At 43.6% G+C, this 7,157-nt stretch overlaps 1 long non-coding RNA gene across 2 annotated transcripts in view; it reads right to left on the reverse strand.

The window, feature by feature from the left end:
• Positions 1 to 862: 862 nt before the first annotated feature.
• The window catches only part of LOC105810098, a 32,753-nt gene continuing 26,458 nt past the window's right edge, over positions 863 to 7,157 (reverse strand). The window contains exons 1-3 of one of the 2 annotated variants that reach the window (XR_001137483.1): positions 3,154 to 3,358; positions 1,273 to 1,491; positions 863 to 1,195 (exon numbers count right to left, since the gene is read on the reverse strand). This is a non-coding gene — a long non-coding RNA (uncharacterized LOC105810098). Of the gene's footprint in view, positions 1,196 to 1,272; positions 1,492 to 3,153; positions 3,359 to 7,157 lie in introns of those variants that run through there. The other variant, XR_001137482.1, reaches the window with a different exon arrangement.

Raw genomic sequence — 7,157 nt, forward strand, 5'->3', positions numbered from 1 at the left:
CTTCCTGCTGCTGTAGCCTAACAGTCCTTACGGGCTAAGTCCCATCTTTACTAAACCTTCCCTTGGCTCTGGCACACGGTGATCTCTCCCTCTACCTGTCAGAGCGCACTTTTCATACACACCAGATGACAATCCTACTTCCCCTCTTATTCTCGGACGGTTACACGTGAGTCTCACAAGTTACGTGTGAGCTTGCTTGCATTTCATCTGTTCTCATTTCAAAGCTCCTGATACAGTGTACCAAAGCGATTTGTTCATCCATGGATGGAGAAATTTAAATGTTAAGACAGGTGTGAGAGGAAAAAAAAAGAGCAAGTTGGACATTATCTTGTTTGATTTGAGCTGGCAGTTGGTGGCTTGTGTTCAAGTCATCCTGTGAAGGGTGAACTGGAGGGAAGGTTCAGGAAACGGTAGGCGGCAACCGTGGTATAGAAGAGAAACAGATCTGTGCATTACTGAGTTTCACTTTGAAATTCTTTCTCTTAAAGAAAAGATAGACCCAAGAGGAAATGGTTTGAGAAACATTTTCACGGAACGGTTACGGAGACTCCCGAAGATAAAGAGACACGTGGAGCTGTGAAGACGCATCCCCATCTGTAAACCACGTAGAGGGAAGAGGAAGCACATTTAAACAGGAAAATCAGAGGTGACACTAAAGATGTGAGATTGTGGCTATCTCAAGAGTGAAAGGAAAAGTCCAAAATGAGCCCAGGGAGCTGGTGAGTTAGCTCATAGGAAGCCAGAGATGTTGCTTAACCGGCCGCTACTGAAGGAAATTAGACAACCATGTTATTTCTAAAGAAAACCAATTATGTTTATTGAATGATCCTGAAAGAAGTGAAAAGGGCTAGGTTTGGATAGTTTGTTTTGGTTTCTGAGATGGAGTCACACCAGGGAGCCCATTTTTCTGTATTCACGAAATACTGATATAGACAGAGATCTTGACAGGCTTACGGGCTCTGACTGTGGGGCCAGCACAGATGGGCAGCAAAGGTAAATCGAAAGGAGAGAATGTATTTCTGACTTTGAACCCCTTTTCTCTGGACCCCTGTGCTGCTGAGGAGATGTAAATTATGTTGCTTGAAGTGAAGGCAGAGTAAGCAGCAGGAGTGTTGCAAACCTCTTGGGAAACACCATCTTTGACCACGCCATGTAGCAAGGCTACTCTATAGCTCCGGCGTCCGATTTGTTCAACCTAAAGGACAAGAGCGACGTATTAGCGAGGGCCTGCTAACTGCGCTGTCAAACTGTCCCAGAGCCCCAGTGAATTACCTCACAGTCCAATCAGGTGTTTGACAGGTGGCTTTCCACACAATAACTCAGGCACACAGCTCCTTCCATGCAGTTCTGCCGTCTTCAACACGTGGTTTCCAGGTCGTCTTGGTAGGATCAAGTCAGCAGATGGGGGAAGGGGGAGACAGCTTCCTTCCCCCGGAGGGGCAGTATCGTTTCCACTACATTCACTCGCCGGGACAACCCGTGCTGCCCCACCTAGAAGCAACGGGGAAATCCATTTGATTGTGTTTCCAGGAAAAGGAAGTAGGCTCAGTGAGTCAACTTCTCCAGAGGAAAATACAGAATTGGGTTGGACCAAAAAAAAAAAATCCACGTAATGATTCATACTTTTCTACCAATCAACATGCCTATAAACATGGAATAATTTAATTTTTAGTTTCAAATAGATGTTTTGGATTGTGAAGACCCCAAAAGCCTATATGAGTCTCTCTCTCTCTCTCTTTTTTTTTTTTTTTGGCAAAGTATAGGACTCAATGGGGATTGTGGAAGTTCATTTGTTCAATGACTGCATTACTGAATTAGTGAAGCTTCTTCCTGCTCTGAAAGAGGAGCATGAGGTCATGACTCATGGTCAGGTGGTGGAAATAATTCTGCTCGCCAAGAAACAAAGAAATTTTTTTAAAAAGCTAAGAAGCAGAAATGAGAAAGGAACTATGAAAATTAATCATTTAGCCAACAGTTACGGCACATATTGAGAGACAAAAAGTACAGAGCATTGAAATAGCTGAAATCCAGTCACTTCGGTGCTCCCTAATAGCATCAGGGTGATGTTGCATTTCAAAGGTTATTTTTGTTGCTTTATGTCTCCAAATCATTTTCAGATGGAAGGAAAGTATCATGGTTGTCACGCCAGTAGCCTAATATACAAAGCTGATGGGAGTTTACAAAGTGTCAAAGGTGGATTTTAAAGTTAAAAAAAAAAGGATCAGTATGATGTAGCTTGCACAGATGGAAAAGGTGATTCTCAAACAAACACTAGCATGAGGATATGTGGTGACGATAAAGACTAGAAATGTTTATGATGGAGAAAATTTTCAGAATCTCCCGCTGGAAGACAGCCAGACCTACATAAAGACTAAAATGACGTTAGCCCCATAACCACCTTTTCCTTCTCAGCATCCTTAGATAATAGAGATGTTCAGCTCTAAATTCAGAGTTTTATAGCATATTAAAAGGTCATATAATTTAATGCTCATTTTAACTGGGAGGAAATTAAGCCTCAGAGTGGTGAAATGATTTGCCTAAAGTCACAGTTGGAGTAGACAGTCCGATTTCACTGTGTAAAGAGACACTAGCAAGCTTATGGTTTGTTGAAACCGAGACTACTTGGATACAAAATATTATAGCTTCTTGACAGAATGAGTGGTGGGAAGTAAGAAAGAAAGAGGGCCCTAGTTTCCGAAGCTGCAGGTGACCGGAGGAGTCTGTAGCAGGCTGCAAGGCCTGGGAGTGGGGGAGACAGGCAGCCTTTGGATGTTCAGGCCCAGAGGAAGAGGCACAGTTCCCTGAAATCTGTCCATGGCAGGCACGACACAGGCTCGGGAACAAGGCCAAAGACCCAAGGGCCCTCAGGGAGTGACCCGAGTCCAGCAGTGGTGGCCAGGCTGTGGCAGGGCCCCTGGGCTGCCGGCTTATTCTCAGACCCCACCAGGTATGTGAGGAGTGGGGAGACTCATGCTTTGCACACATGGAGTCCAGGACTGGCTCAGGGGCTGGAGTGTCAGAAGCAGGGTAGATTTCGTGGAATTGTGGTGGGTTAAGTGGAAATGAAGAACAACCCCAGCAGCTCCGTGTCGCCCAAAGGTCCCCGATTGATCCTGTGTGGACCTGGAATCACATCTCCACTTTGCCACTTACTGAATGTTGGGGAGATTGTTTGTACGCCCAAGGCTGCAGCTTCCTTCTGTTCACAGGGTAGCATATGGATGATAAGTAGGGGTGCTGAATTTCAGTGAGCCTGGGCTTTGCTAAGTTCACTCTTTGAGAGCAGAAGGTCAAGCAGCTGGAGGTTCAAAGGCACTGAGGCACGTGAGACGGCATTCAGGGTGGAAGTTGCTGGCAAGGGCAGCTGTTACATTTCTTGGTCACCTCTGCTCTGGAACAAGCAACCCATTCTTCCAGAATTTTCCTCGAAGGTCAATCATACATTTTCTCCTCTCGTGATGAAGGCTAGAGTTGGACGAAGACCATGAAGAAAGGATTGCCTATGTAGATGTTACTAATAAGGAACATTCGTAGAGTTTTTCTTCAGCTGCCAGGTTCTATGATGGGGCTTTAGTTTTGTCACCCTTCCCCCAACAACTCTATAACACAGTTTCTGTGATTAGCCCCAATGTGCAAATGAGGCCATTGAGGTTCACAGAGGTGCCAACCAGCCGGGGAGCACTCAGGATTTGAACTCAGGCAGTCTGCGCTTTATAACCACCAGACCATACAGTCTTCCTTAGGGAAAGCTACTAGATCATGAACTCTCAATGGGAAGAGTGGATAATTGGAGTTTTTGGGAATGGGGAGATGAAAAGAATTGAAATGGAGAAGAAGAAAAGTCAGTTTTTGTGGGGGAAATACAGAGATTAAAATGTGTCTTGGGAATAAGATTAAAATGAAGCCATCAAAGCTGGTTTTATTCATTCATCAGATACTCATAAATTAAACATTCATCCAACAGCTAAAATTAAACATGCGATCAGCCTTCAGGGGACTCACAGTCCAAAAACCAGATGTTCCTACACCTCCAAAATCTAGTTCAATGACGGGAGAGGTTTCTGACAGAGAGGGAGTGGAAGTTACTGCCTAAAATAGATCCCTGGGCCAAAGGGTACAGAAGGATAATGGAGGGTTCCAGCCAAAGACGCTGGGATCTCATCTTGCAGATCTCTTTCATCTCTGCCAGCGTGAGGCCTGATGCTGTGCGAGATGAGAGGAAACCCCAGGATCCGAACTGCTCCTCCTGCCTCTGCACAGAGCAGGCGGGGGGCTCTCCGCACCCCACGCTGGAGAAAGCAGAGTTCCATCCATCTAGGGCAGGCTCCCTCCCTAATCCCAGCCAAGATCAGACAAGAATGAACAAGAATTTACGGTCAATTATTTTGGGGAGGGATGGAGAGAGGATGTGGAAATGAGGCCACTGGGGACTTTTTGCATTGCAAACCCCTGAAATTATTTTCAGTTTTGCTATGTTGTAAGAGGAGCCCTAAATTAGCAACGATTTCTTGGAGGAAAGGTGCTGAGCCAGTGCGTTTATGAACCCCTGCCTGGTTATTTTCAGATCAGCTTTGTGGGTCTCTAGAAGTGTGATGGCCTGTTGTAACTAGGGGGAGGTCAAAGCAATTATTCAAGGGTTATTGCAGAATTCTTGTTAAAAGAATAAAAATCCTGGCACCAAAAAAGAGAAGCAGTTAAGCACTTTTGAACACTGGTGTAAACTATCATTGCACAGAGCGGGTGGGGTTGACAGCCTCACTGCGGTACAGACGTCTCTGGAAGCCGGAAAGCCCAACACAGACCAGGGAGAGGTGACCAAGCAGGCACCACAGGTGTCTCTTGCTCCCTAAGTTCTGATCCCCCTGCACTCCCTCCCCATCATCGGACCTAGTCGTTTCCGTGTGGATGAGGCATGTGGATGGTGTGAGCAACAAGGGAGAGAGCTGGAGAGCAGGAGAATGAACAACCATCTCAAGCCGACATTGCCTTTTGTAACTGTCTCCCTTCTTCCAATTGCATTTTTCCCCAAACATAAAACTGTTGTAGAATATCCATTGAAAAGAACTTGGAAAATATAGTAAGGGGTGAAAAAGAAAGAATTTTCTTATAACCTCAATATCTATTACCCCTCCCTTGGAGTAAGAGGCCATTTGTCTTGTTTACCAAGCTCTGTCCCCAGAACCAGCAGAGTAACTGGCACAGGCAGGTGCTCAACGTAATTCTCTTTTGAATGAATCAACCAATAGCCCAAATTACATCTTAACATGTCATTATACATTGTGCTGTGTTTCAAAGCATGATTTTTTTTTTTTTTTTTTTTTTGAGACAGGGTCTGACTCTGTTGCCTGGGCTAGAGTGCAGTGGCATCATCATAGCTCACTGCAACCTCCAACTCCTGGGCTCAAGTGACCCTCCCGCCTCAGCCTCCTGAGTAGCTGGGTCTATAGGCATGTGCCACCATAACCAGCTAAACAAAGCATGCATTTTTTAATAAACTTGTGTAACAGTTTTTTAATGCACCTTTTATTGTGGTAAGATATACATACCATAAAAGTTACTATTTTAACCATTTTCAAGTGTACAATTCAGTGGCAGTAAGTGTATTAACAATATTGTGCAACTATCACCACTATCCTTTTCCAGAATGTTTTCATCATCCCAAACTGAAACTCTATATCCGCTAAAAATAATTCCCCGTTCCTTCCTCCCACAGCCTTTGTAGTGGAATAACCTCAATTCTACTCTCTGTCTCTATGAATTTGCCTATTCTAGGTACCTCATGTAAGTGGAATCATACATATTTCTATTTTCGTGTCTGGTTTATTTCACTTAGCATAATGTTTTCAAAGTTCATTCATGTTGTAGCATATAGCACAATTGCTTTCCTTTTCAAGGCTGAATAATATTCCATTGTACATATATGCTACATTTTGTTTATCCATCTGTTTGTTGATAGGCATTTGGGTTGTTTCCAGTGTATATAGTTTTGCATCTCCACTTTTCACTTTATAATGTATCATGAGCATTTCTCCATTTTATTAACTTGTCTTCAGGAAACATTTCATCTGAATGAGTCACAGTCTCACTATACGCATATATTTGGTAATCTAATCATTCTTCTGTGCATGAATATTTAGGTTATTTAAAACCTGTGCCATGGGAAATGAGGCTGCAGCAGCCTCAGACATAAAACTTCGGTCACGTGTGTGATCAATATTATTTTTTACAGACAAATTCCTAGAAGGTGAATCACTGAGGCAGAGCACATGACATTCTAAACATCTCCATGTCTCCTTTCCAATTTGTTTGTCCAGTGGCTTTCCAGAAGGGTTGTACCTGTTCCCACTCTTCCAGTTGTGCATAAGAAAGTTAGTTTATTACACTCTTGCCAAATTTGAGTGTTATCATTTAACATGCCTTTGCTTTCCAGAAAATCCTGGTCTGAAAAAAAAAGACAGAAAAAGAAAATGTCTTTGCTAGTTTGATCGTTGAAAAATGGTGTCTTGTTGATTTACTTTGCATTAAATTGGTTTCTTGACCTCTCTCCAAGGTACTCTCTAATACCTATGAGTTTGTTCACCACAGCTTTCCTAACGGCAGCAGCAGAGGAACCAGTGATGGGGAGGGCAGAGTGAAAGCTGCTCGGCAGGTGGAGGGTACAGATGGGGACGAGCTGTCCTATGATTATGTCAGAGATCTCATAAGTTAGAGTCCACCTGCGTTTACAACTCACTGAGCACTCACTCAGCTGAGGCCTCTGCTGCCAGCTCTCTGTCACAGATGGAATTTCTCAGTCTCTAGGGCTTGCAGGCTAGCTGCAGCTCATCTGGAGTCCTCCATGATTTCTATAATGCTCCCTTGGCTTGCCACCAATAGATGTTACTATCTGCTTTTTGCAGATGAGAAAATCAAAGCTCAAACAGGTTAAGGAACCTTCCAAGGAAACTCAAGTGGCAAGTGACCAAGCAGCAATTTGAGGCTGACGGTAAATCTATGTCTTTTCCACTATGTCCACTTTGTAGAAAAGCTTTACATGCTTGAAATGTACTGTTAGTTTGTGTTGGGTGTGTAGCAAAGAATACTGATTTCTTTCATTTTACTTGGGTGCATGTTTTTTACAGCATCTTTTTTTTTTTTTAATATATATAGACCATGAA

This window comes from Propithecus coquereli, unplaced genomic scaffold (genome assembly GCF_000956105.1).
Source record: "Propithecus coquereli isolate 6110/MARCELLA unplaced genomic scaffold, Pcoq_1.0 Scaffold203, whole genome shotgun sequence".
Taxonomy (NCBI): domain Eukaryota; kingdom Metazoa; phylum Chordata; class Mammalia; order Primates; family Indriidae; genus Propithecus; species Propithecus coquereli.